We start from the raw sequence: 24415 nt of genomic DNA on the forward strand, positions 1-24415 counted from the left end.
TCATCTGCTCCTCCTATTTAGCTGAGAGAGACAGAGCCCCCTGAAAGCGAACCATGCAGAAGTATTTCTAATCTAATCTAATCTTCCATTTGTGTGTCGCACATATCTATACAGGCTCAAGGGGACAGATCAAGGAGGAAGGGGAAAGGAGTAGGGCAGGGGGTATAGAGAAAATAAGATAGGGACATAAAAGTAAGGGGAATTATACAGAAATTAAGACTGTTAATTGTCAAAGAGGTGAGTCTTCAGGTTTTTTCTGAATGCAGTGTAGTTGTCTCTGTCCTGATAAATTCTGTTAGATCATTCCAGATTTTTACACCCAGATAAGTTAGCATACAGCAGAAAATTTGCTTGTAGTGGAGGAATTTTGTGGATGGTAGATTTTGTTGGATTCTGTTAAGGATTCATTTTGATGTCGACCAAACATTAGAGAATAACTGGATGAGAGGGGCTGCTGAGCTTCCATATTACATTACATTACATTACATTAGGGATTTCTATTCCGCCATTACCTTGCGGTTCAAGGCGGATTACAAAAGGTTAGTTTAAAAAAAACAGAGTTACAATGATTAGCTAGAGAGGTAAGTTGTAGGTCTTATAAACATTTAGTAGGTTGTTGAGGGTGAGGTGGTTTGTAAAAGAGTTAATAGGTGGTCATAGTGGAAGTTCTTTTGTTATTATTAGTGCAATAGTGGGTAGTTCAAATGTCAGTTTTAGAGTTACTAAACGGTCGTGATGTTATTGCTGCTTCAGGAATTTCTTGAAAAGTGTGGTTTTTATTTCTTTTCTGAACGTCCTATAGTCTGGGGTGGTCATCAAGAGGTTGGAGATCTGGTTGTCCAGCCTTGCGGCTTGGGTGGCTAGGAGGCCGTCGTGTAGTTTTGTTCTTTTTACTTCCTTGATTGGGGGGGGTATAAATGGGGCGTGCGTTTTTCTTTGTCTTGTAGTGGGTGCTTGGATGAGGCGATTGTTCAAGTATGATGGACTGTCTCCGTGTAGGGTTTTGAATAATATGCAGTAGAATTTGAATTGGATTCTTTCTTGGATTGGAAGCCAATGTGAGTTGATGAAGGCTTCAGTGATGTGGTCATGTTTTTTCAATGAGTAGATGAGTCTCAAAGCTGTATTTTGGATTGTTTGGAGTTGTCTAATCGTAGTTGCAGAGCAAGGAAGGAATAGGATGTTGCAGTAGTCCAGTATCCCTAGTATTAGGGATTGTACTATAAGTTGGAATTGTGTTCTTTCAAAGAATTTTCGGACTTGTCTCAGATTTCTCATGATTGCGAATGATTTCTGAATTGTTTTATTTATTTGCGGTTGCATAGTGCAGCATCTGTCTATGGTCATGCCAAGTAGTTTTATGGTGGTTTGGATGGGATATTTGATTGCGTTTATGTCTAAGTTGGTTGTGGTTTGGATCTTGTCATTTTCGAGAAGGATGAATTTGGTTTTGTCTTGGTTGAGTTTAAGTTTGTGATTTTTCATCCAGGTTGTGACTGTTTCAAGTGTTTGGTGAAGTTTGTCTGTCATGTTAGGTTTAGAGTGATCGTATGGGATGAGGATGGTGATGTCATCAGCATAACTATAGGTGGTTATGCCCATATTGTCCAGATGCGTTCCTAGAGAAGCAGTGTAGAGATTGAAGAGGGTGGGGGATAGTGGAGATCCTTGTGGTACGCCGCAGGGGTTTGACCAGGATTCTGACTTTTCTTTGTTTGATTTTACGCTGTAGGTTCTGAGTTTTAGGAATCCTTCAAACCAAGAGTATACTTTATCTGAGATGCCTATTGCGTCTAAGATCTGTAGAAGGATGTTGTGATCCACTAAGTCGAATGCCGCAGTTAAGTCCAGTTGTATGAGAAGCATTTTTTTCCCTGTACTAAGGTGTTGTCTGACGGTATCCATAAGGGAGCCTAGTAGTGTCTCTGTACTGAAGTTTGTTCTGAAGCCTGATTGCATGGGGTGGAGTAGGTTGTGGTCATCTATGTAATTGGTGAGGAGTTTGGCTACTAGGCCTTCTATAATTTTGACATATAGCGGAATTGAGGCTATAGGTCTAAAGTTAGATGGGTGGTTTTGTGGTGCTTTTGGGTCTTTTTGGATTGGGGTGATGACGATTTCGCTGAGGTCAGCAGGGAATGTGCCTTCTGTGAGCGTGAATTGAATCCATTGAAGAATTGTGGTGCGGAATTTTACACTAGAGGTGGTAAGGAGATATGAGGGGCAATGGTTGAGGTCACAGGAGGCATGGCTGTATTTTTTGTAGAATTTGTTGAATTCTGACCATTGTATGTTGGGGAATTGAGTCCAAATTCTGTCTGCTGCAGTTGCCTCTTTTCCTGGAGGGTGGATTGTGATTGGGTTTTGATGGGATGGGTTAAGGATGAGAGTGGCTCTGGTGTTGGTAATTTTGTTCTTGAAGTGTTCTGCTAAGAGGGTGGGTGATGGTGGAGGAGTATTCGTGGTGGTTGTGTATGGTTTGGTGTCTGTTAATTCTTTCAGGATTTGGAATATTTTTTTGGAGTCTTGGGTTTCCGTGCCTATGAGGTTAGTGTAGTAGCTTTTCCTCTTATCCCTTAGTTGATTTTTGTATTGTTTGTTGATTTTTTTCCATTCGGTTTTTGTTTGATCTTGGTTCTTTTTTCTCCATTTTCTTTCTAATCTTCTACACTGTCTTTTGAGTTGGAGTAATTCATTATCAAACCATTGGTCTGATTTCCTGCTGGTTCTGGTTTTGGTTTGTAGGGGGGCCAGATCATCAAGGATGTTGGTGGACACATTTTTCCAGTGGGAGATGAAGTTTTTTGGGTCGTAGTCTTGTATAGTTTCGTCTACATTTGACCAAAAAATGGTTGGGTCGATATGTTTGCGTGTGGTATATGTGGTTTTTTTTGATTGGGGTGTGTGTTTGGTCATGGTCCAGTTGATGTTGAAGTTGTATGTGTAGTGGTCTGACCATAGGGATGGGGACCATGTTCCGTTAGGAGTTTGGATTGCTGGATTGGATGGTTGGTGAGTCATGAATGCAGCAATGTCCAGTTGATGACCTTTTTCATGGGTGGTTTGTGGGTTTAGGATCTGGAAGGATAAGGCTTTGAGGAAGGATAGACAGTTATTTGCTGGTGTGGAGGTTGTGTCTTCTAGGTGTAGGTTTAGGTCTCCTAGGATGAGGTTATATTCTGCTGTTAATGAGTTTTGGTAGATGAAGTTTTCAAATTCATGTCTCACTGTGGTCCAGTTTCCTGGTGTTATGTAGCAGAGCAAGCAGTTTAGTGAGTTTTTTAGTGTTGGGTTTGTGAGATGACACGCTAGGAGATCCATTTGCGGGGTGGATGTTTTTTCAAGTATGTTTAGAGTTAGGGAATTCTTGATTATTATTGCTAGTCCTCCTCCTCTTTTTTTTTCTCTGCAGGTTACTGTTATTTTGTATCCCGGCGGGCATACTTCTTTTATTCTTGGGTCTGTGTCTGAGGTTAACCAGGTTTCAGTGAGGAACAGGCAGTCAAGTTTTTCTGTTTTTATCCAATTTTTTATGTTTTCTGTTTTGGGTCCTAGAGCTCTGATGTTGACATAGGCACATGTAAGGGAGGTCGTGTCAGTCTGGGGAATGTGTGTTGTTTCCGGGTATATGAGTGTTGTGGGAGATGGATGAGATTTTGTTTTCGGAAGTGTTGGTCTTCTTCTCCAGGTAACAGTGATGGAGTGTTGAGTGCTGGCGTGGTGGTTCGAGTTTCTTGATGTGATTATTCTTCTGTTGGGATGTTGGAAGTTGGTTGTACTGGAGGATGTGGTTGCGGTGGGTAAGTTGTTTGCTGCTGCTTTCCAACTAGAAATGAGGAGGATTATCAAAAGGGTGGCTAGTGTGTGTGTATGCAAGGAGAGCTTCATTTTTGATGTCTGGTTCGGAGTGTTAGGTAGAAGGAATGGTTCTCCCTTTGAGTCCCTGCTGGATCGGGACACGCTCTTCTCCTCTTCTGTTTGCTTGTGCAGCAGAAAGGCTGCACGCTGTTGGGGAGTTCTTTTTTAAGTCTCCCGGAGACTCTGGCGATGCGGGGGAGGGGCGGAGCAAGGGCTCCCACGCTCCTCTCCTCTCCTGTTTGCTTGTGCAGCAGAAAGGCTGCACGCTGTTGGGGAGTTCTTTTTTAAGTCTCCCGGAGACTCTGGCGATGCGGGGGAGGGGCGGAGCAAGGGCTCCCACGCTCCTCTCCTCTCCTGTTTGCTTGTGCAGCAGAAAGGCTGCACGCTGTTGGGGAGTTCTTTTTTAAGTCTCCCGGAGACTCTGGCGATGCGGGGGAGGGGCGGAGCAAGGGCTCCCACGCTCCTCTCCTCTCCTGTTTGCTTGTGCAGCAGAAAGGCTGCACGCTGTTGGGGAGTTCTTTTTTAAGTCTCCCGGAGACTCTGGCGATGCGGGGGAGGGGCGGAGCAAGGGCTCCCACGCTCCTCTCCTCTCCTGTTTGCTTGTGCAGCAGAAAGGCTGCACGCTGTTGGGGAGTTCTTTTTTAAGTCTCCCGGAGACTCTGGCGATGCGGGGGAGGGGCGGAGCAAGGGCTCCCACGCTCCTCTCCTCTCCTGTTTGCTTGTGCAGCAGAAAGGCTGCACGCTGTTGGGGAGTTCTTTTTTAAGTCTCCCGGAGACTCTGGCGATGCGGGGGAGGGGCGGAGCAAGGGCTCCCACGCTCCTCTCCTCTCCTGTTTGCTGGTGTAGGATACAAGATGATTTGAAAAATATTTGGGATGATATAGGGAGCCTATGTAGTTGCCTGATGAAGGTTGTGATTGAATCAAATTTCTTTAATTTGTAGATTAGTCTAACGGCTATGTTATGGATAAGTTGTAGTTTGTGGATAAGAGCGATGTTGATGCCAAGGTAGGCAGAGTTGCAATAGTCCAGTTGAGGTAGGCCCATCATCTGAACGATCAGAGCAAAGTGGTGTGGGTGGAAGTATGATCTTGTGAGTTGCAGTTGACGCATAGTGTAGATGGTCTTTTTCCGAAGGTTAGAAATTTGTGGTTCCATTGTGAGAGTGTCGTCTGAGATGCAGCCTAGTACCTTGGTGGATTTTTCCATTATGAGAGTGATGTCTGATGGAAGAGTGAGGTTAGGTATGACATTCTGTTGTGCGGTGCAGAAACCAATGGCTTTGGTCTTACTGGCCTGTTGTTCGATGCTCTGCTTCTTCTGTTTTATTATTATTTTCTTAAGTTCGTGTTTCGGTGGCTTTGGTGCCATGAGATCACTACTGCTGCCTCTGCTTTTAAGCCTTCCCATTAGTGCTGTGAGGGTGTGTGTAGGGGAATCCCGAACTACATTTACAAGTCTTCGCACCCCCGTTAGTGGGGGGGGGGGGTGTGGGGGAACCCCCACTACACTGATAACTCCAAACGGAAAGGAAAATGGGAGTTTTCAGTGTAATGTTTTCCCCCCACCCACCTCCAACGGAAGTAATGTAATGTACCGTAATTTTATTTCTTATATACCACTAATCCGTTAGGTTCGAAGCGGTTTACAGAAAATATACATGAAGGATGCAATAAGATAAGATAGGTACTTTGAAATTCCCTTACTGTCCCGAAGGCTCACAATCTAACTAAAGTACCTGAGAACAAACAAATTAGTAAATAAAGATAGAAGAAAAAAATGAGATATGAAGCATCGTAACAAGAATACATTGAACTCTCAATACCATACTTTTAAAGCAAAATGTACAATCCAAAATAATAATGCAATGGAAAAAACAAACAAACCTAAATTAGTGTGTAGAGCTGCAATTTGTTCAGTCTCTCTTCGTACGAGAGACCCTTGAGCCCCGAGATCATCCTGGTGGCCGTCCGCTGAACCGATTCAATTCTGCGCACATCTTACTGTAATGTGGCCTCCAGAATTGCACACAGTACTCCAGATGAGGTCTCACCATGGCCCTGTACAACGGCATTATGACTTCAGGCTTTCGGCTGACGAAACTTCTATTGATACAACCCAATATCTGCCTTGCCTTAGATGAAGCCTTCTCCACTTGATTGGCAGTTTTCATGTCTGCACTGGTGATTACTCCTAAATCTCGTTCTGCTGAAGTCCTAGTTAAAGTTTCTCCGTTCAAGAAGTACGTCCTGCATGGATTTCCACTTCCGAGGTGCATGACCTTACATTTCTTAGCATTGAAGCCTAGCTGCCAGGTTGAGGACCAACTTTCCAATGTAAGCAGGTCCTGCGCCATATAATTCTGTAAACTGCATTCACTTACTATATTACATAGTTTGGCGTCATCGGCGAATAGTGTTATTTTACCTTGAAGCCCTTGAGTCAGATCCCCTATGAATATGTTGTTAGAAGTAATGTTTCCCCCCACCCTCCTCCAATGGAAGTGTAAGAATTTGTAAATGCCCCTCACAGCGCTAACGGGAAGTCTTAAAAGCAGAGCCATCAGTGGCACGCATATGTTCTGTGTGCAACTGTTGCCGCAGGATTGTTGGCACGCTTTAGTTCTGGAACTGAGATTTCTGCAGGATGAACTGTGCTTTCTCCACTAGCATCTGAGGTGAAATGTTTGTCACTACCTCTGAGGAAAATCTAAACTAAAGGCCTTTTTATTTCAAGATGTTTGACAAGACTTATCAGGACGAGTTGCAACTAAGAAATTGAATGCTACCCTTCCTTCTGTTCTCATAAGAACATAAGAGCTGCCACTGCTGGGTCAGACCGATGGTCCCATAATGCACTAGAATGAGGAATACTCAAAGACGGGGTCTGGTCAGGACCACCCAAAAACTCAAACTCGCTTTTCCACCCCTAAAAGCTATCATTTCTATTGGTAAACGGGGGAAATCCTATCCGTTTAAACTAACTAAGGTTAAAAGAATTAGGTTCATTTCAATCCTTTCACAAAAACTTAAAAACTTGGTTATTCTCAAAATTGCAAGTTCTGGTTTTCTTTTAGTCTCTTAATTCTTTTAGTTTATTGTAAGCCAAGACAAGCTTTATTATATGAAGATGAGCCGGTCTAAAATGTTAGGTTTAGTTTAGTTTGTCACCTGGCTATTGATTTGGAAGAGAAGTTAAGCAGAGAGGGCAACAAACACAGGCAGGATATGTTGTGTTTATGGCCTCCTTCGATTATGCAGCATAAGAATGGTTGTTTACCTAGTATGGGCGTTTGGGTATCGATGTCACCTTTGTGCTGTGTCTGAATTACAGAGCTGCATGGGAACGGGGACGACGGAAATCCCGTGGAACCCACGGGGATCCCACGGATTCCCCTTTTGGGTCACGGGGATCCTGTTTGGATGCCCCCTAGGGTCACGGGGATCCCGTGGGGACGCTCTCTAGAGTCGCAGGGTTCCTGCGGGGTTGGATGCACTCGAGCCATGAGGTTCATCTTCTTTTCCCTACCTGCCCTGCCGCAGCACACAGCCGACCAGAAGTCTTCCACGATGTCAGCACTGACGTCGGAGGGAGGGCTTAAGCAAAGCCCTCCCTCCGACGTCAGCGCTGACATCGGGAAGACTTCCAGTCGGCTATGTGCTGTGGCAGGGCAGGTAGGAAAAATTCAAAGCAGTGGCATACCAAGGGGGGGCGATCCGCCCCGGGGCAGTCTTAGGAGGGGGTGCAGAGCTGTCCAGATCCCCTTACCTTCGTGACGCTTTCCCCCAACCGACCAACAACAGGCCCGGTCTGACAAACCTCCCTGCCCTATAGCCGTGAATCTAAATTACAGCAGCTGGATTCAGGACAGAGAGGTTTGTCAGATTGGGCCTGTTCTATTGTGGTCAGCGGGGAAGTGCCACGAAGGTAAGGGGCAGGGAGGGAGAAAGGGAGGAAAGGTGGAGTGGAGAGGAAAAGACGCTTAAGGGAAATGGGTAAAACTGAGGGGGAAGAAGGATGCTGAAAGCACTGGGGAAGACAGAGGGGGGAGAAGGACGCTGAAAGCACATGGGGAAGACAAAGGGGTGGAGAAGGACGCTGAAAGGACATGGGGAAGACAGAGGGGGAGAAGGAGACTGAAAGCACATGGGGAAGACAGAGGGAGGAGAAGGACGCTGACAGGACATGGGGAAGATGGGGGGAGAAGGACGCTGAAAGGAAATGGGGAAGAGAGAGTGGGGAGAAAATGCTGAAAGGAAATGGGGAAGAGAGAGTGGGGAGAAGACGCTGAAGGGAAATGGGGAAGAGAGAGTGGGGTGAAGACGCTGGCAGGGAAGAAGACAGAGATGCCAGACTATGGGGGGAGCGGAGGTAAGAAGATGGGTGCCAGACCAATTTTGAAGGGGGAGAGGCACAGTAACAGAGCAAATGGAAGACGCAGAGAGAAGAGAGATAGTGGATGGAAGGAATTGAATGAGAACATGAGGAAAGCAGAAACCAGGCAACAAAGGTAGGAAAAAAAATTAAATTTCTTTTTGTTTTTTTGCTTCAGGATAAAGTAGTATATTAGTTGTGTTGATAAAAATTTATAAACATTAGAGGCTCTGGTAGAAACCCATTTACAAAGTATGTATTCTTCCCAATTAATATTTCCAAATTAATAAAGTCTCTTTGCTTATTTGTAAATGGGTTTCTACCAGAGCCTTTAATTCAGTGGCATAATTAAATGAAATAACTATTTCTGAAGTTTATAGGGACGGGCGGGGATGGAGGGGAGTCCTCGTGGGGACGTGTGGGGATGGAGTGGATTCCTCGCAGGGATGGGTGGGATGGAGGGATTCCTCACGGGGATGGGTGGGACTTTGACGGGGACAGTTGTGGACGGGTGGGATCTCTATCCCCGCGCAACTCTCTAGTCTGAATATATCAGCTGCCAACTGGTATTGCATGTTTACAGATGATAAGTTACCCTGTTCTGGGCTGGGGATTTTGTAACAACTTCTACTGATACTACTATTTATCACTACTGTAGCAGAGAAAGGCTTATGCAGCGCTGTACATTGACATTTCATAGAGGATCCCTTCTCGGAAGAGCTTACATGATGAGTTACCCTGTTCCAGGCTGGAGATTTTGTAACAACTCCTACTGATACTACTTTTATCACTTCTGTAGCAGTGAAAGGCTTATGCAGCGCTGTACATTGACATTTCATAGAGGGTCCCTTCTCGGAAGAGCTTACATGATGAGTTACTTTGTTCCAGGCTGGAGATTTTGTAACAACTCCTACTGATACTACTATATATCACTTCTGTAGCAGTGACAGGCTTATGCAGCACTGTGCATTGACATTTCATAGAAGGTCTCTGCTCTGAAGAGCTTACATGATAAATTACCCTGTTCCAGGCTGATACTACTATTTATCACTTCTGTAGCAGTCACAGGCTAATGTAGCATTGTGCATTGACATTTCACAGAAAGTCCCTTCTCGGAAGAGCTTACATGATGAGTTACTCTGTTCCAGGCTGGAGATTTTGTAACAACTCCTACTGATACTACTATATATCACTTCTGTAGCAGTGACAGGCTTATGCAGCACTGTGCATTGACATTTCATAGAAGGTCTCTGCTCTGAAGAGCTTACATGATAAATTACCCTGTTCCAGGCTGATACTACTATTTATCACTTCTGTAGCAGTCACAGGCTAATGTAGCATTGTGCATTGACATTTCACAGAAAGTCCCTTCTCGGAAGAGCTTACATGATGAGTTACTCTGTTCCAGGCTGGAGATTTTGTAACAACTCCTACTGATACTACTATTTTTCACTTCTGTAGAAGTGACAGGCTTATGCAGTGCTATACATTGACATTTCATAGAAGGTCTCTGCTCTGAAGAGCTTACATGATAAATTACCCTGTTCCAGGCTGATACTACTATTTATCACTTCTGTAGCAGTCACAGGCTAATGCAGCACTGTGGCATTGACATTTCACAGAAGGTCCCTGCTCAGAAGAGCTTTCATGATGTTACCCTGTTCCAGGCTGGGATTTTGTAACAACTCTTATTGATACTACTATTTATCACTTCTGTAGCAGTGAAAGGCTTATGCAGTGCTATGTATTGACATTTCATAGAAGGTCCCTGCTCAGAAAAGCTTACATGATAAGTTACCCTGTTCCAGGCTGATACTACTATTTATCACTTCTGTAGCAGTCACAGGTTTATGCAGCACTGTGCATTGACATTTCATAGAGGGTCCCTGCTCAGAAGAGCTTATATGATAAGTTACCCTGTTCCAGGCTGGGGATTTTGTAACAACTGCTACTGATACTACTATTTATCACTTCTGTAGCAGTGAAAGGCTTATGCAGTGCTATACATTGACATTTCATAGAGGGTCCCTTCTTGGAAGAGCTTACATGATAAGTTACGCTGTTACAGGCTGATACTACTATTTATCACTTCTGTAGCAGTGACAGGAATATGCAGCACTGTGCATTGACATTTTATAGAAGGTCCCTACTCTGAAGAGCTTACATGATAAGTTACCCTGTTCCAGGCAGGGATTTTGTAACAACTCCTATTGATGCTACTATTTATCAATTTTATAGCAGTGAAAGGCTTATGCAGTGCTGTACATTGATATTTCATAGAAGGTCCCTACTCTGAAGAGCTTACATGATAAGTTACCCTGTTACAGGCTGATACTACTATTTATCACTTCTGTAGCAGTGACAGGCTTATGCAGCACTGTGCATTGGGATTTCATAGAAGGTCCCTGCACAGAAGAGAAATGTTAGGGATGTAGAACCCAGGGTGAGAGGAGCTAGGAGTTGCAAGCAGTCACTCTTGGCTTGCAAAATCACATTTAGACCACTGTGGGATTTGTACGGACTGAATCCGTCCATCGCTGTCAGTGCTGGTACCCATCAGAAATCCCAGATTGGTATAACATCTGCAGCCTTGAATTTGGTCACTGAATTGCTCTGATATAGGTACCTGTGGAACCCTTTCCCTATTCTGCCTCTGCTTCAAAGTACATAACGGACCTTTTCGCATTTTCTAATAACAAACTCAAGAGAAACACACACCCAAAACTCATTTCCCCTCCAGTTAGAGGCTGCAAAATGAAAAAACACCACGAACACCTTCTCTCTCACCAAGCAGTCCCATGGGGCAAAGACCTAGACCAACTGCTTTCGCCCACTACATACGGGGAATTCAGGAAACGCCTAAAAACATACCTGTTCCAGAAATACCTAAACGATTGACCCGCTCTCCCTCCCCCCTCCCTATTCCACCTGAACTTACAGCACTGTTATAAATATAATCTGTTATCTTCATCTTATCGTAACTTTACGTTGTTATTTATCCCCAACAGGTCCTGTCGGACATTACCTACTAAAATGTACTTATTACATTTTCGCTCAGCAAATTGTATTTCTATACTATTGCCTCCTGAAGTCTCTGATCTCTGTATTTCCTCTGAATATCTACTTGTTGTATTTCGCTGAATGTCCAGCACTCTTGATTGTAAACCGCCTAGAAGTCGCAAGATTGTGGCGGTATAGAAGAATAAAGTTATTATTATTATTATTCTGGTGTTCATTTTAACTTCTGTTGGTTTGTAGGGCACTCTCCCATACCAGGTGTGTCGGAGGGGCAGGGTGGGGCACACTCTCTAGATATGTGGATTCTTCAGCAGGTGGGCTGACTTCTGTGACAGATGAAACCCCCCTCACCTGGTCATCTTAACAGGAGCATGCCTTTTCTAGATCGTCTGCTCAACATGCCAAACACGGCATCTCTGTGCACTACAGTTTATTATTCCAGCAGGGATGTGTGCAAAAGTCATGGCCATGTTTGTCACCCAGGCCTGTGCAAATGCCGTCTACACTGGGTCATCTCACTTGCTGACCTTTACACACAATAGTCTGTGTGAGCTCTCGATTGTCTCGGGATGCTGAAATCTGCACACTTACCTACACATAGAGGGGAAGGGGTGTAATATGCACTCCTGCCAGGTTGTCCCACACTCTGCACTTATGCAGGATGTGAAGCCGATGGAGAACATGTGACAGACTCCTGTTGTTCTCTGGAATTGGCACCGAAGCCTGTGCTTGCCTGCTTGTTACAGGAGACACCTTCCTTCTATTTGCCCTTGACTGGAGGCTGTGATGCACTGCAGGAGCTTTTGGGAAAGAAGCCACTTTGTCTATGTCTACCTGCAGTTTGTATACTGATACCCATATAGACGAAACCATATCCACATTTGGGGAACTGGTAATGTGCCCTTTCTGGGATGCTCCATTCTATGTATAAAGTCCTCTTAATGCCCTTCACTCTTTTATCTTACTGTAGCAAGGGGGTCACCTTGGTGGCTGTTCCTCCAGGAACATCAGCAAGTGGACACTAAGGTCACCTATTCAAAGGCTTGGCATGCTCTTTTTGTGGTTCTATAGAGTAGACAAGACACACATCTACTACATGGCCAGGTCATAAGAACATAAGAATAGCCTTACTGGGTCAGACCAATGGTCCATCACCCCCTGTAGCCCATTCGCATGGTGGCCAATCCAGGTCACTAGGAACTGGCCAAAACCCAAGAAGTAGGAATATTCCTTGCAACTGATCCAGGGCAAGCAGTGGCCTCCCCCATGTCTTTCTCAATAACAGACTATGGACTTTTCCTCCAGGAACTTGTCCAAACCTATTTTAAAACCACCTACGCTATCCGTTCTTACCACAACTGCTGGTATTGAAAGTATTTCCCTGTAAGTTCATTGTGTGTCCCCTAGAAACATGATGGCAGATAAAGGTCAAATGGCCCGTCTAGTCTGCCCATCCGGAGTAACTATTATCTCTTTCTTTCCCTGAGAGATCCCACGTGCCTATCCCAGGCCCTCTTGAATTCAGACATAGCCTCTGTCTCTGCCACCTCTTCTGGGAGACTGTTCTACGCATCTACCACCTTTTGTGTAAAAAAAGTAATTCCTTAGATTACTCCGGAGCCTATCACCCCTTAACTTCCTCTATGCATTATCAATGAAAGAGACTCGACTCATGCGCATTTACATTACGTAGGTATTTAAACTCTGCTTTTTTCACTAAGATTTTATTTTGGAAGAGATTTATTGACGATATTATCTTTATTTGGAAAGGTTCTGTAATGGAACTTAATCAATTTATATGCCAACTTAATGAGTGTGATCAGAACATCCAATTCAGTGCTAACATTGATAGATCTAGTATTAGTTTTTTTAGATATTCAGATCTGTTTAACATCGGGTCAATTCCAGTCAACCATCTTTAGGAAAAATACTGACAGTAACTCTATACTCCATTACAGAAGTTTCCACCCGAAACGGCTCAAAGACAGCATTCCCAATAGTCAATTCCTGAGATTGAAGTGATTATGCTCTTCTTCTACTGATTATAGATCTCAAGCAGCAGTTATGAGTCGACGTTTTCATGATAGGGGATATCCAGACCATTGTATCAAAATTGCTCACAAGAGAGCTAATAAGGCCATTATTACCTAAGAATAAGTCTAATCAGATTAATCCAAGAATGACTTGTGTTTTACCCTTTTCTAATAAAACCTCTCACATTCAGAAGATTATACACAAACATTGGAACATATTGAGTTTTCATCCTGTGTTTTCAGAGGTTCCCATGTTTGCACACAAAAGGAATAAAAACTTAGGTGAATATTTCAATAATAACTTCATTGATCAAGATAACATCACTAATGGTGGACATACTTGCTGTGGTAAATGCAAATATTGTAGTCATTCTTTGATTACAGACCACATTGAAATACCTAATATAAATAAATCTTATTATTTACGTGGTTATTCTGACTATTATACTTCTCAAGTCGTATATGGGATTTTTTGTCCTTGTAATAATAATAATAACTTTATTTTATATACCGCAGTACCACAAACAGTTCAGAGTGGTTTACAGTGTAAGAGACTGTACATTTACAGCGAAGATACAATGAGAACTGTACATAATCAGTAAAGGTGTTTATACAGCGAAGAACAATGTAGATTTACCATGCAGGAGACTGTACATATACAGCAGATAGATAGATATATAGTAGAGAGGCAGTGCGAGAGGCTTATAAAGAACAAAGCAGGGTACAAAACCAATACAGGGTGGTGAATGTCAAGATGACAACCAGTATCAATTACAGGATGGAGGTATTTGATTATTTGGTGATGAGGGTCGTAGAGGAAAGATTTGAGAGATTTCCTGAAGGATGAGTAGGATGGGGCAGATGAGATGAGGGTGGTCAGGCAGTTTGTCCATCTGCCAGCTTGGTATGAGAGAGTTCTATTGAGGAATCTTTTGTGGGTGCATCCCTTTGGGGAAGGGTAGATAAACAGGTTGGCATTGCGCGTGCGAGTGGTTCCAGGGAACACGAAGTGGTGAGACAGATATATCGGGGCAAGCCAGTTAAGATCTACCTAGGTCAAACTAAAAGAACTATTAAATTGAGAATAGCAGAACATCTGAGTAGTATTCGTAACAACAAATCTGAAGCCCCTTTAACTGATCACTGGCAATCAGCTGGTCACTCATTGAATGATCTGAAGTTCTGTGTAATCAGACAATTCAATTTCAACAGACAGGGTGATATTTCTCACACTTTAATATATCATGAACAACGCTTAATTTTTACTTGGAGAACAGTAGCGCCCAATGGCCTTAATAAGGAAATAGAATGGACCATCAGAGAATTGTTAATCATCTGATTTGCGTAATAAAAATTAGCATATCCGCTTGACGTTGTTCATCACGTGATTGTTTGACGTTCACATTGATTCAGTTTATTATGTGGAGATCCTTTGGCGGCGTGTTCCCTCTGTGGAGGTCTGAGGGTAATTTCAAATTTTGAGTTTATAGAATGTTTCTTATATATGATAACTTTTGACAACTGCATCATTCGTTTATTTTCAGTTCGTGCTTTTTCCTCCTGATGAAACACGATCGGTGTTGAGGAAATATTGGATTTTTATTCATTTCACGTTGAGGAGTTTTGGACTATTTTTCTTTAAGTTCAGCAGTTTTTCTTGTTTTTTGGTGATTCACTTATATTTCGCTATTGCTTCAAAACGAGTAAGTCAGTAGGAGTTTGTCAGCACCTGCTACACCTAAGAACAGGTGCATTTTCTTTTTCATCTTGTCAATTGGTCCTGGACTTTATACCTTTTATTTGAAAATCGATCTCATCTGAATCCAGCTAAGTACTTTATACTTTTTCAATCATTGCTTTGCTGATTAGGTCAGTCCAGTTTCAATAAGGTTGGAAGGCAGGTGAGTGCAATGATGTAGAAGCCATACATCTTCATTCTGAATAAGATTTCACACTGAGCACTCTAAACACTATTTTATTCTTTATTTTTATTAATTTTGATTAGATTATATATTATTGAATTCACTTTATTTGATATTATACAACGCTGGTGAATTTATTATCAAATACTATTTCTCCTATATATTTTTATATATTTTAAATATAAGAAGTTGCCCCCGCTGAGTCAGACCAGAGGTCCATCTTGTTCAGCGGTCCGCTCCCGCGGCGGCCCATCAGGCCTAGTGCCTGAACAGTGGTCCCTGATTAATTTTGTAATTTACCTCTAATCCCATCCCTATAATCTACCTTTACTCTTATCTGTACCCCTCAATCCCTTTGTCTTCCAAGTACCTTCTTTAAACCCCTGTAGCGTGCTCCTGTTTATCACATCCTCTGGTAGCGCGTTCCATGTATCCACCACCCTCTGTGTGAAAAAGAACTTCCTGGCGTTTGTTCTAAACCTCTCCCCTTTCAATTTCTCTGAGTGCCCCCTTGTACTTATTGATCCCCTTAATTTGAAAAATCTGTCCCTGTCTATTTTTTCTAAGTCTCCGCTTTTCCAGGGAGAAAAGCCCTAGCTTTTTCAGTCTGTCAGTATATGAGAGGTCCTCCATGCCCTTTATTAGCTTAGTTGCTCTTCTCTGGACCCTCTCAAGTACCTCCATGTCCTTCTTGAGGTACGGCGACCAGAACTGAACACAGTACTCCAGGTGCGGGCGCACCATAGCACGATACAGTGGCAGGATGACTTCCTTTGTCCTGGTCGTGATACCCTTCTTAATGATACCCAACATTCTGGTTGCTTTCCTTGAAGCCGTGGCACACTGTGCCGACGCCTTCAATGTTGTGTCTACCATCACTCCCAGGTCTCTTTCAAGGTCACTCACCCCTAGCGCTGTTTGTATGGAAGCTGTTTAGTTATAGACGATAAATAAATTTTAAAAATAAATAAATGTATTACTATGTAACATGGTCTGTCCTCTAGTCTCTTGTGTTCAAAGGTGTACTACACTCCATTCAAGATTTTGTAGACTTCTAACATCCACCCCTTCAACCCTTCTCCAGTAAACAGCTCATGAGCAAGCAAGATGAGTTTAAGCCTCCAAGAAAGATAACAGCTCTTGTCCATCTCTAAGCCCTGAACTTTAGGGAAAATATTGTAAGCAACTTCTTGTGCTGTTGGATAGTGCTGCCGATTCATATCTCCCCTCTCCACACACCATTTTAGTTGCCTTCCTCTGGACCAACTCCATCCTTTTTATGTCTTTTTGGAGCCTCCAGAATTGTACACAATATTCTAAATGAGGTCTCACCAGAGTCTTCTACAGAGGCAAAAATCATTATTACTTGGTAGCAATGGAGTAAAGAACGCTCTATCTGCTGAGGAAAACAAAGGATTGAATTTAATGGAAGGATACCTCAGTGGCTGCTTTTAACATTACTGCAAAAGATGAAAGAGCTGCAGTTATTAAGAAAAGATCCTTACATTCCTTTGGAAAAACATGGGATGCGTCATGGAAGTAGCTGTCATGCCCTATTAATGTAACCTTGTCATATGCATTATTTTACTGAATTCATACATTATTTTGTTAACATATCCATACATTTATTCTTATAAAACTATTCTGGTTGTACATTAACTATCCCTATTGTTCTTTTTTTGTATAACCTGTTTGATAACTAACAACAAATAAAAATGATTGAACTAAAAAAAATTGCAAAATTGCCAACTGCTGAACAAATTGTAAATAGATACAAGAAATGTATATTATTACAGAGACAGAAATTGCACAGCAGTAAGGCATAAGATGAAGGCAACCTCATCAAGATATAGAACACACACAGGCAATAAGGTCGTTATTGAATACAAGCACAGTATATGATGTCACCTGCCGGGGTCTCAAGAAGCTTGCGAAAGACCACCGACAGGTGGCAGCACGACCCTGGCGTGGCTCCCAATGTGGAAGACCTCACTGGTGTCCCAATACTTTGGGCTTCGCAACAATAAAGCACAGCGAGCCAAGTCAGATCAAAAACAATGTCCAAAGTTTAATTTGTCTCCAAAACCCAATGAGTAGAAAACCAAAAATCATATAAAGAAGCACTAGCCCATAAGCTTCTTTTTTTTCTCCAAGAAAAAACAGATTTTTATCTCTCAAACAGTTCAATGAAAGAACTGTTTAGGTTAGGTAAGTTCACAGTCAAGGTTCTAGGGCTTCACCCTGCCCTGAACCACAGTCTCAGTAAGAGCACACAACACTAGTCCCAAAAAGAGGTCCTCAAGAATACTCTTGAGTCCTGGACTTTCAATCCAAAAATCCGGTTTCTTCACCAGGCACTCACATTTCACATGGTAAAGCAAACTTCAATCATGAAAAGAAAAAAAAATAAAGCCTTACTGCAGGCTCTTGTTATTCCAGCAATAATCAGTTTCAGTCCTTCCCACTGTTGGGCCACAGAATTGCTGGTTCCCCTTTTATTACTTAGCTTTTAACAAGCTCCCTCTGAATCCCAACCCTCAGATCTTCGGGGCTCCTACCCCAATTCTGTAAGTCCTTGGAACTGCTTCGCAAGCCAGAAAACTTCCTTCAGTTTCTCTGGGCTTTTGCACAGCTGGGGTGCAGCACTGCTCTGAGCTTGGCTTTACACACCAAACAAAAATAGTTTCTATCAATCTTCAACACTATATTATTATACACCTCCGTACCTGCAGTACTTAGTGAGAAGCTGCCAAGCTCACATCCATGGCTTCCTCGATGTTAGCTTCAGGCATTGTCCATTCATCCGTGTCCATATTTTCTGGCATACCCAGCTGCTCTGCTGGCTCCTGAGCAAAGGAATCCTCACACTCCATGGGTTCCTGAGCGAGGTCTGGCCTTTGCCTGGCCCGGAGAACCTTCCCTGCCAGGTCCTCGTGTGCAGCCTGTCTTACTGCCTTGGAGAGCTGCTTAAGAGTCCTTGGGCCACACCCTGTACTAGGTGTTTGTGTGCCTAGCTTTCGTGCTCTTGGGCTCCCCCCCAGGTTGCTGGGCAGAATACCACTGGGAGCCTGATTAAACCTCTTAATGTAGCTGGAGTTTTTACTGGACCGTGAAGCTAACCTGTATTCTGGCTCCTGCTCAGGTTCAGATGGCTCAGAATAGGCAGCTCTGCTTTCAGGATCTCCTGCCTGATCATTCTCGGTCAGTCTCTGTTCTCGGGCAAAGGATTTAGTCCGGGGTTTCACTCTGATATGACCGTCTCGGGGAGCGGAAATGTCACAGTGAGAACAGAGAGTGTCAGAACAGTTAGGGCGCTGGCCTTTGAGTGGACTGCTGGGCTAGATTGACCATTGGTCTGACCTGTATGGCTATTGTCAAGTTCTTATGTCAGAAGCCTAAGAAACAAGATGGGACAGTTAGAATATATTGCACTAAATGAAAAAATAGATATAATAGGGTGGAAAGAAGAAAACCAGTGGGACACTGTTATATCGGAGTGAAAGGGTGGATCGAATTGATCGGGTCAATTGAAATCATTTATATTTAAGTGATATCTGTAAATTGTACCCCAGTTATTTCAGCCTTGATAACAAGCTCTCTGTTGAGACATATTTATTTATGGAAGTGTATAATCTCCCAATTGGGGAGATTCTCAGTGGATCCTCTAATACCTCCTTCTACCAATATTCTTTCAAGATGTTTCAGTCTAGGCCATCCATCTTGAGAGGACGACTTTATTTACCTGCTTGACTAAACAGTGTCTACTATAACTTTTCATCTACAGCTGCTTCCCCAATGAACCAATAAACATAAGTATTTGGGAAGCCCAGTCTGGTGTGTGACATGTTTTGCCACCTGGAGAGGGAGGGTGATTTCAAACTCTGGGATCTCCTAAGCAGGATACATGACCCCACTGCCCCTTCCACTGACTCAGGGGGTGGCTACATATTTGAGACAAGAATCTCACCCTTTCTCTATTACCCTAGAAACCAGGGTTAAAGGGGGAAACGGGTTCACCAGTCTGCACAAATTCATGTTTTATTCAGGTTGACCAGCTTTTGTCTCTGTAATCCACACAGAACTTGTGCAATATTGTAATTGTACTTGTGATAACTCATGTCTCAAGAGATGAAGGAAGTAGAACCAGGAATGTGAATGCTTATACTTTATTGAGGAAGCGAAACAAGGGACAGCAGAATCATGAGACATCTCTACAGAATAATAGGCTTCAAGTGCTAGATGATATGGAAGAAGATCCCTTGTATGAAAGAGAAGAGTACAGAGAGGATTCTACGGTGGCCATTTTGCACATTCCTTTGACTGATAGCGAGGCCAGGACCTTCTAGAAGAGAGAAAAAGACAAGGAAATAATTACTGAACAGAGGCAATCTGAGAGAAAAACACAAAATCTTTCTGAAGGGATTATCGTGATCAGTATTGAAGTGGGAGTTGCTTCAAAAACACATTGATTAGGTGCTGTTTAGGTCTGAATGCAGAATTTTTATTTTGGATTACATGGTTCCTTCCTTTTTTTCATGCTCCTGGTGTTCATACGGTAGATCTCTAATAAAGACCGGTTTCTCTCCTGCTCTGTATTAACATAGAAGAACTAGATTAGTTCTGGGGAAGGAGGCTGCTAGAAGAGCCAGATTTATCCCCTACCTCAGTGGATTTGGACCAAGTCCTCAGGGACCACCTGGCCAGTTGAGTTTTCAGGAAATCCATAATGAAATTGCAAGAGATACAAGGGTTCTTGAAAAGGTTCCTGCACTGTATTATTATTAATATCATTATATCAATATATGCGTTATGAGGTATTGAAGAGAAGGGAGGGAAAGGATAATTCTATGTAATTTAAAGAATTGTAGAGTTTCAAGTGATGTATTTAAGTCAAAATGGTGTTACTTTTTGATACTCTTGATGTAAATTATAAAAGTGAATAAAGAATTTTTTTAAAAAAAGGTTCCTGCACTTTCATATTTCCATATTTTTTATATTCTTTTCTGATGGTTTAAGAAGTTAGTAGGATGCTGGGAGAAATGTATCATAAAACAGGGTGATTATGTGGAAGAGTGATGTAATTTTCTTTTGAGATATTTAATAAATAGTGTTTAAAAAATTAAAAGTGCGGAAACCTTTTGAAGATCCCTCATATATTTAGCACACCCTTTCTCCATTACATGCAAATATCTCTCATGCATATTCATTGTGGGTGCACCGACTGGCCTGGATGTCCCTGAGGACTGGGTTGAAAGCCACTGCTCCACCTCCTTTCCCCAATCCCTCTGCAGTGCCCACAGACGCAGAGAAAACACTTCCTTCAGGGCTGCTCCCAGAGCCAGCAGGTTGATGCATATGCCATGGCTATGAAGCTCAGGTCTCCTGCAAAGCTGCATAATGTAGGGGTTCATGGAAGCAACACTGCCACCTTCTGACAACAGGTGGGATCATTTTAATAAAGATTATGTCATAGACCAGAGAGAAGGAGGTGGCTAAATGATTGGTAATTGCTGTCTTTTACCTATGCTCAAATTGCTAATATACCTAACAAGAGGAAGTTGGATTTACCAGCAATTAAGTCCCAAGGGTTTTAAGGGCGTTTCTTTTTTATGAAACCATCCTGCAAGAAAAAAGAAACAAACCAGGTACAAGGGAAGAAGGAGAGTGAGATCCTAGAGAAAAGCAGCAAAGTCACTTCAAAGGGATCAACCAAGAGAGGCACAAAGATTCTCACAGATAGCCACACAGCAACACTCGTACATTCACACGCGCAGAGACATACGAGTATGCACACACACATACACGCCAGACACACATAAACATACATGCACACAGAGCTAGACACAGTTGCTACAAAGAGCAAGTTTTGCTGACACAGTAACTCCAAAAAAGAAGCGGTTTTGAAATCTACAACAGTTGAGAAGAACAAGAACAAAAGTCTGGACTTACCAAGAAATTGGCGGGTATGGGTTTAGGACCATTTTTCTAAAGGGAAGAAGGAGAGTGAGATTCTAGAGAAAAGCAGCAAAGTCACTTCAAAGGGATGAATCAATAGAGGCACAAAGATGCTCACAGATATCCACACAGCAACACTCGTACATGCACACGCGCAGAGACACACGAGTATACATGATCATATGAAAATCAATAATGTATATTATATCTAATATCAAATATCAAATCAGAACCATGGTCCAACCCATGTGGAGTTCCACAAGGATCACCTCTATCACCTACGCTCTTCAACCACTTTAGATAACTTAAATGTTACATCCTTCAGCTACGCAGACGACATCACCATACTCCTCCCCTTCAACCCATCAGAGCAAAACTGGAAATAACCCTAGATGCAGTGGAAAAATGGATGGTAGACCACAAAATGAAACTAAACTCAGATAAAACAAAATTCCTTCTGCTCGAAAAGGCCAAAACTCCCACCATTACAGAACTGGAAATTAAAAACACCAAATATCCAATACAGCCGAACTCAAACTCCTAGGAGTAACGATAGACAGATGCTGCACAATGCAATCCCAAATCAATAAAACATCCCAGAAAGCTTTTTTAATTATGAGAAATCTACGTAACATAAGAAAATTCTTCAACCCAGCACAATTCAGGCTAATTGTCCAATCCCTAGTCTTAGGTCTACTGGACTATTGCAATTCCCTCTATCTACCTTGTCCTGCCAACAGGATAAAACAACTTCAGACTATACAAAACACTGCCCTCAGACTGATCTACTCCCTGAGAAAATATGATCATATTACAACTGCCTTCCTAGACTCTCACTGGCTACCTATGCAAGCACGAATTCAATTCAAATTCTACTGTCTATTATTCAAAGCATTAAACGGCTCCGCCCCCCCTATCTAAACAACCGCCTAAACCAGATCCTCACCTCAAAAGAAGAACTCCAAACCCTTTTGCCTTCCCTCCACTCAAGGGCACTCAGCGCAAAAAGTTGTTTGATAACCTTCTGGCGACGCAAGCAGCAAAACTTAACCACTCCATCTCCAACCTGTTGACGGCAACGGGCAACTTCAAAACTTTTCGAAAGGAAATCAAAACTCTACTTTTCAAAAAATTTATCCAGATATCTTAACCTAACCCTTCCCTCTCCTCCTAGATAAATTCTCCCCCAAAACCTCCACTTAAATAATCTCTTCCTCCCCAAAACACCAACCAAGTATTCAGATCCCTGAAATGTAACGTAATCTTATTTGTACTCTAACTGTAATTGTTATATCACACAGTAACGTACTGTCAATTTAATATCCAGCTACCTCTCCTCCCTTGTAACCAAAAAACCCCCAATACTGTTGTAACTTCACTGGAAATGTCCAATTAGCTCTTTTGTAATCCGCCTTGAACTGCAAGGTATAGGCGGAATAGAAGTCCCTAATGTAATGTAATGTAATATTGTTTAAATAAGTGGGTTTTAAGATCTTTTCAGAATTGATAGTAAGTAAGAAATGGAAATGGAAGGGGGAGAGGTGCTGAATCTGCAGGAAAGGTTGGGTCAAGGAACGGAGGTACTCCATCTGTGGGCAGGAGGGCTATGGATAAGAGAGAGGGGTGCTGAATTGGTTGTGGGGGGTCTGGGGGCAAGGATGAGAGTTGCTAGACCTTCAGGATGGCTGGAGGCAAGATCTGCAAGGGATGGCTGGAGAGAAGGGAAAGAAGTTATAGAAATGCATGGGGAAGGCCTGTAAAAAGGGTCGGGACTGGAGGGAAGGGAGAGAAGTGCTGTTTTATGGGAGGATTTACAGGGAAGCAGTGGCATGCGGAGAGGGCTTTCAGGGGATTCAGTGGGCAGCCTGCTCAACCAGTCAAACTGCATCAATCAAAAAAGGAAGCCAAAAGGGAAAAAAAGCAGGGCTCTTGGGCTGGGGATTCTCCGAACCTCCTGATCTGAATTTGATTGGCTGAGCAGCATTTACCTTTTTTATTTTATTTTGTGATTAGAATGTGTCATATTTGCAAGGTTCAAATTGGCGGAGAAAGACTCACCTGGAAGCATTGGATGAGTCCCAAACTGAAAAAGCAGAGAAAACCAAAAAAACTCTGTGGAGTGACGATGCTCCCAAATGGACTTTATTTGAAAGTATCAAAGTTCCAAAGGTACACTAAAATCATCCACATAAAATAATTCCATCCACATAAAAGTAAATCATCCACATAAGAGCCTTAAAGGACCTAGTCCGCTAGGGATACAGGACCCAACACGGTCCACATTTCGACAAAAAGTCTTCTTCAGGGGTCCTATAAATAATGAGGGGTGCATTAAGAATGAATGTAAGTTATGAATAGTAGTGGTGATAAAATGTGAAACTGTGAATGATATCTGGCATGCAAAGAGTATAAAAGATATGTGACAAAAGGACACAGTGATGTAAATGGCACTAATGAAAATGAGTTGGTGAAAAAGGTGATAAATGTCATCAAAATGTGAAAACAGAAAATATTTGGATCTATGCAAAATGCAGAGTGAAGTGAAAAACTTAATTGCATTATAAAAATGGTGGACGTGCGAAGACCATGCTCAACAAATGATCAGTGAATACTTATGTTTAAACAAGCTAGAAAGACACAAAGGGAACTGTAGAGGACAAGAAAAGGAAGAGGAATACATACCCTGGGGATCCAATAAAGGTGTGTACGTGGGAAACGAAAATAATATTGAATTTAAAATTTCAGAAGTTAAAACCATATATGAAACTCTATACTACTGCCAAGTTTAAGATTAAACATATTAGCAAAGCTATGTAGAATATTTTAAAAGCCTAAAACAGATACAGATGATAGATGATAGAAAAAAAGGGGGCCATGCAGTAAAAAAGCATTCACTTACTTCAGTTTCCTTTTTCCCCCCTCTTTCTTTTTGTTTTGTGGCCCAATCCACCAATCAGATTGCATATTTAATTGCTCCTCCTTCACTGCACTCCTTTTCCATTACAAATGCAAGCAGTGTCTCACTTCTGGTTCGCCACACAATTGGTAAGTGCTTCTCATTGGTTTTTTACTTTGGTTCCTGCTTCTGTTTTGTTTAAACCTGCACAGCTCTTTTCAAGGATGTCATGGGTCTCTGATGATTTCTTCTAGATTTCGTTTTTCTCTGCTTTCATTTTTCCTCTTAACCTTCACTGGATGACTCTCTTTTGGGTTTTTCCTCTGGCTTTTTCTTTTTCTCTTAATTAGCAGTATTCA

The 24415-nt window shown here is 42.4% G+C and overlaps 1 long non-coding RNA gene across 2 annotated transcripts in view; it reads right to left on the reverse strand.

The window, feature by feature from the left end:
• Positions 1 to 24415, reverse strand: part of LOC117354754 — a 739456-nt gene that overhangs the window by 115896 nt on the left and 599145 nt on the right. Inside the window, exons 5-6 of one of the 2 annotated variants that reach the window (XR_004538239.1) lie at positions 21155 to 21190; positions 20774 to 20825 (exon numbers count right to left, since the gene is read on the reverse strand). This is a non-coding gene — a long non-coding RNA (uncharacterized LOC117354754). Of the gene's footprint in view, positions 1 to 19386; positions 19548 to 20773; positions 20826 to 21154; positions 21191 to 24415 lie in introns of those variants that run through there. The other variant, XR_004538240.1, reaches the window with a different exon arrangement.

This window comes from Geotrypetes seraphini, chromosome 2 (assembly GCF_902459505.1).
Source record: "Geotrypetes seraphini chromosome 2, aGeoSer1.1, whole genome shotgun sequence".
Classification (NCBI taxonomy): domain Eukaryota; kingdom Metazoa; phylum Chordata; class Amphibia; order Gymnophiona; family Dermophiidae; genus Geotrypetes; species Geotrypetes seraphini.